The sequence below is a fragment of the Phocoena sinus genome, chromosome 10 (assembly GCF_008692025.1).
Source record: "Phocoena sinus isolate mPhoSin1 chromosome 10, mPhoSin1.pri, whole genome shotgun sequence".
Taxonomy (NCBI): Eukaryota; Metazoa; Chordata; class Mammalia; order Artiodactyla; family Phocoenidae; genus Phocoena; species Phocoena sinus.
The window spans coordinates 39,057,666-39,070,428 of record NC_045772.1 but is presented as its reverse complement, the minus strand read 5'-3'; positions in this window follow the sequence as shown (position 1 = coordinate 39,070,428).

Genomic DNA, 12,763 nt, shown 5'->3' with positions numbered 1-12,763 from the left:
CATATTTTCAAATTTGAATAATCAGAGAACACAATTTGGTGCAAGAACTACTGGAAAATTTAAGGGGAATCTCAGAAGGGAGAGCACCTGTCTCTTGCCAACTCCTGGCATGCACAGAGCATACTTTAAAAGGCCCAGTTAGTAATAAAATAAAATAACTAAACTGAGACTTGAGCAACTGCCTAAATTTTTAAAACTATTTTTTAAGTTGAAGTATAGTTAATTTACAATGTTGTGTTAGTCTTAGGTATACAGCAAAGTGATTCAGTTATACATATATATGTATATGTGTATTTTATATATATATTCTTTTTCAGATTTTTTTCCATTATAGAGTATTACAAGATACTGAATATAGGTCCCTGTGCTATATAGTAGGTCCTTGTTTTTTACCTATTTTATATATAGTAGTGTGTGTATATTAATCCCAAACTCCTAATTTATCCCCCCATGCACCTGCCCCGCCCCCACCCCCCCACCCCCGCTATCCCCTTTGGTAGCCATCCTTTTGTTTTCTATGTCTGTGAGTCTATTTCTGTTTTGTAAATAAGTTCATTTGTATCATTTTCTTTAGATTCCATGTATAAGTGATATCATATGATATTTGTCTTTTCTGTCTGACTTATAGTATTACAATCTCTAGGTCCATCCATGCTGCTGGAAATGGCATTATTTCATTCTTTTTATGGCTGAGTAATATTCCATTGTATATATGTACCACATCTTCTTTATCTATTCATCTGTTGATAGATGTTTGGGTTGCTTCCGTGTCTTGGCTATTGTAAATATTGCTGCTATGAACATTGAGGTATATGTATCTTCTTGAATTAGAGTTTTCTCCAGATATATGCCCAGGAGTGGGATTGCAGGATCATATGGTAACTCTATATTTACTTTTCTAGGAACCCCCATATTATTTTCCATAGTGGCTGCACCAGTTTACAGTCCCACTAATAGTGTAGGAGGGTTCCTTTTTATCCACACCCTTTTCAGCCCTTATTATTTGTAGACTTTTTGATGATGACCATTCTGACTGGTGTGAGATAGTACCTCATTGTAGTTTTTTTTGTTCTTTTTTTGCGGTACACGGGCCTCTCACTGTTGTGGCCTCTCCCGTTGCGGAGCACAGACTCCGGACGTGCAGGGTCAGCAGCCATGGCTCACAGGCCCAGCCGCTCCGCGGCATGTGGGATCTTCCCAGACTGGGGCACGAACCCGTGTCCCCTGCATCGGCAGGTGGACTCTCAACCACTGCGCCACCAGGGAAGCCCCTCATTGTAGTTTTGAATGTTAGTCTAATTTTAGATAAGACAAATGTTCTAGGCTGAATTGTGTCCCCCCACCAGCCTGCCCCACAAATTCATATGTGGAAGCCCTAACCCCCAGTACTTCAGAATGTGACTGCATTAGCAGATGGGACCTTTAGAGAAATGACTGAGTTAAAATGAGGCCTTTAGAGTGGGCCCTAATCCAGTCTGATGATTCCTTTTTCAAATCCCGGCTCTGTCAACTTGTTTTATTGTAGGACCATACTATTGCTCCCTAGACTGTGGCATGTGGATTAGAAGTATGGATTTGGTGTGTGGGCTTGATCTTAATTCCAATTTTAGACAATCCACTGACTTTTAGTAGTCCAGACTACTCTCGCAGCTTTGAACAAGGCCATCTTAATCCCCCCAGGCCTGCTCTAGGCAAACCCCATGCTCTGATTCCACCTTATTGGTAGTAAGTCGAGTTAACCTTTTACAGAATGCTGCTTTAATTGTCCTTTCTTTTGTCTGAGCATACCACACATCCACAGAATTCAATCTTATAAAAAGCAAAAATCTGGCTTCCCTGGTGGCGCAGTGGTTGAGAGTCCACCTGCCGATGCAGGGGACACGGGTTCGTGCCCCAGTCCGGGAAGATCCCACATGCCGTGGAGCGGCTGGGCCCGTGAGCCATGGCCGCTGAGCCTGTGCGTCCGGAGCCTGTGCTCCGCAACGGGAGATGCTGCAGCAGTGAGAGGCCCGCGTACCGGAAAAACAAACAAACAAACAAACAAACAAACAAAAAAAGCAAAAATCTTCATCTTGTTGAAAGTTTTGACCTTTGTCACCACAGAAAACTTTCTTAACCTCTGTGTATCTTCCTTCTTATACCTTTAAATGCAAATAATGGCTATAGGTCCAAGATACAGAAAAATGCAAATATTTTTGATGTTTTGCAGTTTAATAAAAGCTCATTCTTTTCTCTCTTTTTCTTTAGAACACATTCTTAATATTAAAGTTGATATAGGATAGGTGGCCTCTTTTGGATACCAGATTATCAGGAACACTCAAAGAATTAAGACTAAAAGTATTAATAGGCTCCTCTTAGAATTGTGGTAAGTCCAGAAGTTGGGTGGAAGGAATAGTGGCCCAAAGAAATCACAGTTCATAAAGGCATGAAATGAAAAGCTGAGTTATAGCAGAGTAGTGGTATCAGCTGACAAACACATGTGTGTAAGGAATATAACTTGTATAATTTTTCTGTGATTGAAATTAATATGCATTTTGAGCACTAGTTACACGGAGTGGCTGAAACATCACCTCAGTCAATTCAGGGTTTCACCACCCCTTTCCCCAAGCTTGTGGCCAGTTTGCAGCACCATATACAGAGTATCAATGCAGTAGTGAGGTGCTTTTACATCTTCCCTGGATTGTTTTAAACAATTCACATGGGAATGTTCTGAGATGGATATTATCTGGTCCTGTTCGTTAGTCCTTGCAGGTTGATGCTGAACTGTCTCTTGCTCATGGTCTAGTGAGAAGGAGAAATCTTTGGCTGCTAGTTGTCCCCTCTATGAGCTATATGATCCCTATGAGCTGACTTAGCCTCTTTCTGCCTGCACTGTCCCTTCAGCCAATACTATTTCACTGGTCCTGCACTTTACTGAACCCTAGAATCTCAGAGTCTCCCTGTTTTCTTGAGTATCTTCTGAGAATGGGAACTCCAAGCCTCTGTCATTCTCCATCTTCCCTGTTCCCCTGCCCCAATCCTGGATTTCATCTGTGGGAAAAGTCAGGACACAGGACTCCTGAAGAGACCCAGAGTCTACATTCTTTTCCTTCCATTCTCTGAATCATTATCTTTCTCAGACCTGATTTCCAAAGAGAGCCATAAACGCTGCCTCTAACTGATAATATGATCTCACAAAGATATTACTTATAGCATATATTTATGCCCTGAGCTCTTTATTTAGCTACTTTTTTTTGTTTTGTTTTGTTTTTTTTTTTTGTATTTTTTTTTTTTTTTTTTTTTTTTTTTTTTTTTTTTTTTTTTTTTTGCGTTACGCGGGCCTCTCAATGTTGTGGCCTCTCCCGTTGCGGAGCACAGGCTCCGGACACGCAGGCCCAGCGGCCATGGCTCACGGGCCTAGCCACTCCGCGGCATGTGGGATCTTCCCAGACCGGGGCACGAACCCGTGTCCCCTGCATCGGCAGGCGGACTCTCAACCACTGCGCCACCAGGGAAGCCCTATTTAGCTACTTTTGAAGGTACTCTTTATATAGCTCAGGTCCTAGAAACTCAAAAGTTAAAAAGTGTTTACAGTTCTTTGTTCTGAACTGCCTCAACTGCTGCCTAATAGGAGAATGGGTCATATGTGAACAGGAAGTATGGAAAAATGAAATCAAACCAACCAAAACATACAAAGTTGGTGATTATAACAAAACTAGAAGAGTGCATAGAATTGAAACTTAACTACTAATTAAAATCCATGAGCCAAAAATTTCAGTTGCCAAAACTAAGAAGATAGTCCAAACACTAGACGGTTGCTATCTATCTATCTATCTATCTATCTATCTATCTATCTGTCTATCTATCATCTATCTACCTATGTATCTTTTAAAATCCATGAGTCTAGAAAGATTTAAACAGGCATGAATTGAAAATGAGGTATAGTGATCAATGGCAATGAGAGAGGACCAGAAGGAGGCCTAGAATAATTTTAAATGTTCTTTAAAGGCAATGACTTCTTGCCTTTGATTTATATTCAGTTCCTGTGGGTCATGGGTGAGGGGCAAGTTCTTTTTTTTTTTTTTTAACATAGACCTTTTTTCCAGTTTTATTGAGGTATAATTTGACATACAGCAGTATATAAGTTTAAGATGTACAGCATGATTTGACTTTATGAAATGATTATCACAATAAGTTTAGTGAATATCCATCATCGCATATAGATACAAAAGAAAAGGAAAAGAAAAAATATATTTTCCGTAATGAGGGGCAAGTTTTGAGTAGTTAAAGGCAAAGAATGGATAGATGCTCTGGCTACCATATCAGTCTACAAATGTCCAGTGGAGCTGACTTGGATCCAGATATGATCTATAGCAGTGCTTGAAAGGGGTTCATTCTTTTTTTTTTTTTTTTTTTTTGCGGTACTCGGGCCTCTCACTGCTGTGGCCTCTCCCGTTGCAGAACACAGGATCCGGACGCACAGGCCCAGCAGCCATGGCTCACAGGCCCAGCCGCTCGGCGGCATGTGGGATCCTCCCGGACTGGGGCACGAACCCGTGTCCCCTGCATTGGCAGGCGGACTCCCAACCATTGCGCCGCCAGGGAAGCCCGGGGTTCATTCTTTTAAACTCAGAACTTTATAATGAGAATACAATGGATTGAGAATGACTGAAACCACACTGAGGAATAGACTACATATGGTTTACATTGACTATAAAGTATAACTCAGTGGTTATGAAAATGGACCCTAATGTTCTATATAGCTTGGGCTAGAATCTTGGTTTTATCACTTACAAACTTTTTCATCTTTTTTTTTTTTTTTACAAACTTTTTCATCTTGAGGAAATTACTTTGCCTCTTTGAATTTCTGTTTCTTTATCTGCAAAAATGGGAATTATAGTAATAGCTACCTAAGAGGGTTGTCAGAATTCAAAGTTTGAATGAATGAGTTCATTAAAATACTTTGTAAGTTCTCAATACAATTTAGCTATATTATTATATTATCATTATTATTATATATGATCCTTATCATTATTGTATGATATACTATATATTCATAGTATTAACTTCCAACTGTTCCCACTAGAATGCTCGTGAAATTCTCATGGAGGTGTCATTAGGAGAAATTTGTTGATTTTTTTTTTTCTGTATTCTTTTTAAGTTAATTCCCCTGATTCTCAGTCATTCACTGATTCTGTTCCAATGCTAGTTCTTCCTCCATTCTTGTTTGTGTCTGAATGGTTACTCTGCATTTTGGGGAACATCCCCCCCTCCCTCCTGCTTACAGAGGATTATCTATCAAGCTTTCCACCAACACTTGCTCAAATTTCATCCTTCAGTTGTCCTCAGCATCAGTTGTACTTCTGCAGCTCTCTTCGTACTTAGGAATGTCCGCATCTGTGCAGTTGCTGAAACTTATAGAGGTCGGAGCTCATTCACTCAACAGGATTTATTGAGCCCCTGTTATGTGCCAGGTACTGTGTCATGTTCTGCAGCACAGCATTCCTGCTGTCTTGAAGCTTTGAGAGTACAACAGGCTCTGTAAAATGCCTGTAACCATTGCTCTTTCTTCTGGGGATGTCTGAGGTGTGTTTCTCCTTGCCCACCCTCCTTGTTCTGCTTGTTCTCTGATATGCTGATAGAGTGGGAGAAATTTTTCTTTTCTGCCTTGACACTGAGGTGGGAGCAAAGAAATGTCCATTTTGTCATTGCTGTGCTTTTCTCTGCACAGAACTCATTCATTCCATAATCTGTGTTGCAGTATTGCTTCCTTGACTCCAGTAGTGCTTAAGACTTCGTGCTTTCATCATTTCTTGTTCATTTTTTGTGAGGACTCTAGTGGGGACTGGGATTCTTTAAGTCTGTGTATTGTATTGAAAAACAAAGTATATGGAGTGTATGGACTTACTGTAGTATAGAGTTTATTGGGAGTTGGATAAACTGGGGTTACAACACTGATTCTTTAGCTTTTTAGCCATGTGTTCTTGGGTAGCACTATTCTATATCGTTCTCAGACTCCTGTTTTCTCATCTGTAAAAGGGACCAATAACTCTCACCTTGAATGGTTGCTTTAAGAAAATAGTTGATGTCTATACAGTACCTGATGCAGTGCCTCAAAGTTACCCCCAAAATGGAAGGTTATTTTGAATTGTGCAATTGATTCTATCATCCTATCATTGTGTTCCTGATGCTATAAAAATCTATCAACTTGGACTTCCCTGGTGGCACAGTGGTTGAGAATACGCCTGCCAATGCAGGGGACGTGGGTTCGATCCCAGGTCCGGAAAGATCCCACGTGCCATGGAGCAGCTAAGCCTGTGTGCCACAACTACTGAGCCCACACTCTGCAACTACTGAAGCTCATGCGCCTAGAGCCTGTGTTTCACAAAAAGAGAAGCCACCACAATGAGAAGCCCACGCACTGCAATGAAGAGTAGCCCCCGCTTGCCGCAACTAGAGAAAGCCTGCACTCAGCAACGAAGACCCAATGCGGCCAAAAAGAAAAAACCTATCAACATTTATTGACTATTTGCCATGCAATTTCTGGGCATGATTCAAAAATTAGGAGAAAATATCCAGATGGCATTATCCTATGGGTCAAAAAAAAACCAAGGAAGAAAAGAAAAAGAGAGAGAGGACATACAAGAGTAAGAGAGATCTTAATCAGGGACTTAAAAATTTTTTTTTGCTATAAGACTTAAAAGCCCAGTCAAGCTAGCTTAAAGCAATATTATTAAAAGAATTCTGGGATGTCTTAAAGGATCCAGGGTCAGAAAATACATCTGTTGCTTCATGAAGAAATGGAAAGATATTAGTAATTAAGAAAGATTTGTTCTCTCTTATATTCTTTGTCCGTTTTTGCTTTCTCTTGTCACATGGCCTCATGCCTCTGCCTGTTTCTGAATCTGTTATTTTGCTTTCTTCTCTCTGAAATTTGGTTCTTTCTGCTTCCTCATCAGCATAATTACACCCGAATGGCCACCCTTGTTCCTGATACTACAGTATCTTTTTAGCTCTAGCTGACTCTCAGTTCGTGGGTTCTTAGTTCAAGTTCTCAAGTGAGAGGGTCTGATGGGACCAGTACAAGGGTCAGATGTCCACCCTTATCCAATCAGCTCTTGGCCACGGAGGAATGAGGTCGTGTGATATAAACAGCTGTAGACGGATGAGGCAGCTCTCAGAAGAGGGCATGAGCTGGGCAAGCACCTTAAAGTGTGTTGATGATAAGCAGTAAGCTGAATACCGAGGACAATTTTAATTCAGAGTGTGGTTGCTGAGAAACCATTTGGAAAAACAGCTTATGGCAGAGGTTCCAAATGGTGTGTGTGTGTGTGTGTGTGTGTGAGAGAGAGAGAGAAAGAGAGGGAGAGAGAGAGAGAATACAGAATTCCCATTATAGAAACCAGGCCTAAACGGGAAGGAAACTAGTCTTGCAGATACCAAAAATGGGTCTAAGAACAGTAGGTTGTCCTAGGGCCGGAGGATGGAAATTGTTTAGATTGTCCAGAAAACTGGAACCTGGAGGAGGACAGTACCTGGAGGAAAAGCCTTCTGAGGCAGTGTGTGTGTGTGTGTGTGTGTGTGTGTGTGTGTGTATGTGTGTGTGTGAGAGAGAGAGAGAGAGAGAGGGAGAGAGAGAGAGGGAGAGAGAGAGGGACAAGAGCTCGTAATAATTTCTTAGTGCAGCTTTGGCTTATACATGTACCTAGAATGGGTTTCCTGTACCTCTAAGGGGCTTAGATCATTCTAGCCCTCCAGCCTTTTATGTGAAGTATAAATGAGAATAACTAATAAAAACAAAAGAAAGTTAATAGAAATAAAGAAATGATGGAGGAGGGGGAGAAGGAGTAAGAAAGGGGGAGGGGAGGAGGAGACCGAAGGGAAGCAGGGAGAAATTGTTTGCTACTTTAAGCTTAGATTACGTTAAGTACTGGGAAACTGCTTTAGGAACATTAACCTTTTAAAAAAGTACACCCAGAAATTCCCATCCAATATGTTTAGTTAGTTGAATCCTTGGACTGAGTGTGCATATTGTTCAGGAATGGAAGAATGAGGTACTATGAGAGAAGAGTCAGAAGAGAAAGGTTTAGGTCCAGGAATATAGTTTTGCTGGAAAAAAATTGCTGTTTTTTAAAAAAAACTCTTAGTTAAGTGGTAACATTGTGTTGAAGCTCTAACAATAGATGATTTGGGTGTCAAAATCTAAAATGCCAGTTTCCAAGCAGAATTTAAAAACATATATTCAGAAGAAAGTGTGAGCAGTGATTTTTCCTGGGGAGTAGAATTGAACTTGCGGAGAGGGTAGGAAGAGGGATTTACTTTTCATTTTGTACTCCTTTGTCGTGTCTGACTTTAAAAAACTAATTTAAAATTTTATTATAGTTAGAAGAAAACAAAAAATACCATCTATGTTAAAAACTCATGGGCTTCCCTGGTGGCGCAGTGGTTGAGAATCTGCCTGCTAATGCAGGGGACATGGATTCGAGACATACTGCAGAGCAACTAGGCCTGTGAGCCACAACTGCTGAGCCTGCGCGTGTGGAGCCTGTGCTCCACAACAAGAGAGGCCGTGATAGTGAGAGGCCCGCGCACCGCGATGAAGAGTGGCCCCCGGACTTCCCTGGTGGCGCAGTGGTTGAGAGTCCGCCTGCCGATGCAGGGGACGCGGGTTCGTGCCCCGGTCTGGGAAGATCCCACATGCCGCGGAGCGGCTGGGCCCGTGAGCCATGGCCGCTGAGCCTGCGCATTCGGAGCCTGTGCTCTGCAACGGGAGAGACCACGACAGCGAGAGGCCCGCGTACCAAAAAAAAAAAAAAAAAAAAGAGTGGACCCTGCTTGCCACAACTAGAGAAAGCCCTCGCACAGAAACGAAGACCCAACACACTAAAACTAAATAAATTAATTAATAAACTCCTACCCCCAACATCTTAAAAAAAAAACAAAAAACTCATGGAGACACATTAATAGGGACAAATATTTATTTCCAGCTCGGTTGGAGTATTAAGTTTTTGTGGAAGTGGGTTTTGTTGTTTGTTTTTAAATGTCTGAAGTTTATCCGTCTTCAGCAGCAACATTTCAACTATTTTGAGTGAAAATCTCTCTAAGGTACATGCTGCTCCCTTGCTTTCTTAAAAAGAGAATATTTGATGATTCAGGGATATGATGATTAGAGTGTGTAGAAACTCAGACAAAAGGTTAAAAAGTTCAGTAACTTAATTTTTATGTGGATTTCTAATTTAAAATAGAAATACAGCCTAACGCACAGTTGGAACATAAGTTATTCTTTTAAGAGTACAGTATGTGGTTCCAGGATTCTAAGAGAAGGATATGGAAAACAATGAAAAAAAATCTGTTAATTAATATAGGCTTCTAAAGCCAACTGTTCTTAAGTATTTTAATATTAAATTGAGAAAAATGTGATGCTGCTTATTTTATTATAATCACGGCACTGTTTTATAAAATGACTGGAAACCAAATCAAACCCAACATGTAGCCTAGCAACCATGAGAAACAAACATTTTACTTTGTTTCTTAAGCTAACTGATGTTAAAACACTACCAAAGATTCCTAAAAATACCTGCCTCTGAGTTCAGTTCTTGGTTAATCTTTTTAGTTCTCAAACACACTTTTTTCCCCCATTAGAACACATGACATTAAAATTCCTAAGATGCAATTTAGTAATTATGTCAGTAATTTATCAACTTTTCTTTTCAAATAATTTTAAATTGCTTTCAATATTAGTACTCTAAAATGACAAATCAAATATCTACAAACATGGATTACTTAGGACAACTTTTCTTTTGGCTTAGAACTTAATTGGAAGGGAGATGGTGTACAGCTGAAAAGTTTTGGTGCCAAAGATGTGTGTTGAAGAAAGAAGTAATAGTTCACAGTTGTCTTTTACAAGTGAATTTCCACTAACTGAATCCACATCCTATAGATACATGGTTCATGCAGGAGGAGAGAGTCTTTATAGCTCTATCACTCATGCTGTGTTATCAGAGCAGGATTATATAAGACGTTATGACTTCTAGATGAGGGCCTTGTCTAAATAGGAGATCTAGAAATAACCTAAACAAAGACATGGCTATGTGACTCCCTAGAGAAGAGTTAGTTTATACTCCTGCTATGAGAGATATCAGCAAGTTATTGTTTTTTGAAAATATATTTTTAAAATATTGAATATCTAACAAGAACAAATTATCTTTTGTCTCATTTGCTTAGAGATAAGTGGAGATAAATCAGGTGGAGAAGATGTAATATGGGTAGAAAGATAACTGCTGTTTATTTAAATTTAGATAAATAAAAATAATGATGCTAGCAAATATTTATTAAGCATTTATTATGTGCTGAACACTGGGTAAACGCCCTACATTTAATCCTTATAACTATACTTGAAGTAGGTAGCTGGAGTTACTCATTTTAAATATGTAGAATGAGTGGATAGAAAGTTTAGGTATCTTGCCGAAGGTCACATACAAAAGGTGGCAGAACCAGTTTCAAGCCTAAGCATGTCTTGGTTCCAAAGGTCTAGTTCATGACCATGAGAGTACATTTAAGTCCTCATTTATTGTTCGGTATTAGCTAATTGGTCTATATTAATAGGTTTGTATTCTATTTTGAAGTTCTATTAAGATTGCCAGATAGTCAAGAGATTAACAAATTACTGGAAACTAGACCATTTGTTTTTGCTGAATTTAATTGAGTTAAGTCTATACTCAGTAAATCTTATAATAAAGCAAAGAGTGTCTTCTTATGCATGTGGGCTATATACCAGCTCATCTTAGCTTCCTACTGTGTTTTATATAATTTTATTTCCCTAGAGCTTAGCTCAGAGCCTTAAATATAAGTGCGCAATGAAAAATTGTTGAACAAATGAATCTAGTTTACATTTAGATCTTAGATTTCTTTTAGCCATTAAATCTTTTATGTGTTGACTATGTCAAACTATGAATCACAGTAAGAGTAACACATCTGTAGTGCTTCGCAGGTGTCAGACACTATGTTAAATGCTATATATATGTTAGCTCATCTAATCCTTGCAATAATCTTATGAGATGTCTACTAGTTACCCCTGTTTTACAGATGAGGAAACTGAGCTAGAGAGAGAGATTAAGAAATTTACTAACATCATATAGCTTGTCAGTAGTGAAGCCAAGATTTGAACTCAGGCTCTCTGGCTCCAGAGACTTATGGTTTAGATAGCATTAAGAGGAGAAGAATTGAGTAGTATCAGGTTGCCTGGGAAACATTAAATTGTCTTTTCCTTCTTTTTCCCTTCATCCAACCTCATACTCTGCTCCACAACTCACCCCACTTCTTTCCCCAAAAGTACACTTAGGATGGCCAAATTATTTATCATTATAGAGAGGGACACTTTTGAGCGTAGAAGGCGGTGCTAATTGGATGGAATGCCAGGACAAAAAGCATAAACACAGACTGCCCTGGAAATCGGGATTTTGGGTCATCATAAATATGCTGTGCTTATGTTTTGCCTTTTTTTGTTGTTGTTTGGAGTTGCATGAAGTAAGCACAATGAAATAGATGTACCAACGTTGATTTTGCCAGACCCTATTTCATGATATTAAGCTGTTTCCAATAGTTTGCTATTTAAAAAAAGCTGCAGTGTATAATCTTATGCCTTCATATTTCACACCTATGTGTGAGTAAATCTGTGGGATAATCTTTGCTGGGCTAAAGAGTATGCATACTTGTAACTTTGATAGACATTGCTGTAATTCCCTCCAAAGAGGATTTACCAATACCTATTCCTATCAACATGCATGAGAGTGCCTGTTCCCAATATACTTGCCAACGGAGTATGCATAAAACTTTAGAGCTTTGCCCATTTGATAGGTGAAAAATGACATTTCAGTGTGAAGTTTATTTGCATTTCTCTCATTTTTATTTCCTTTTTATAAACTGTCTGTACTCTTTTCCTATTTTTCTTTTCCTATGGGATGGATGGCTTTGCTATTTGACTTGTGTGAGCCCTTATTACAGCCCTTTGTGATACTTGTTGAAATGTATTTTCCAAGTCTGTCATTTGTCTTTTCATTGTGCTCATGATGGTTTTCGCTATGCAGAAAATTTTACTTATAGTTGTGTTTATTTGTATTATGTGTTTAGGTTTTTAATCAGACTTAGGAAGTCTCCTAAACTCTAAGTTTATATTTTTAAAAAACCCAAAATGGTTTCTTCTGCGACTTTTACAGTTATTTTTTACAATTTATCCACCTGAAATTTATTTTGTGTAAAGGTGCTACAGATAAACTTGTTTTCCAGATGACTACCTAGTTTTCCAATACCATTTGTTAACCCATCTTTCTCCAAATTTTTGATGTCAGTTTAATTATACACTAAATTCTGGTATGTATTTGACTCTAATTCTTTTTGTAGTGTTCCGTTGATCTGTCTAGTTGTGTGCAGTAAAGATTGTTTTAATTATCATAGCTTTACAGTATGTTTTAAATATCTAATAAGGCTGTTTCCTCCACTTTATATCTTTTTTGCAGAATTATCCTAACTGTACTTTTATGTTTTTTTTATATATACACTTTGGAACTAGGTTATCCAGTTGTGTGGATACATAAAATTTTTCTCCTAAAGAATATTTTATAAATACACACATACATCTCAAACCCAAACCCACACATAAAACAAATAAGTTCCCTCCTTCCAAAATACATAAGGTTATTGTTAAAGTTATTAGAGTATGTATGTTTGTACACAGCATACAGACAACATGTTATTTTATGGACTTGAATATTCAGATAAACAAGAG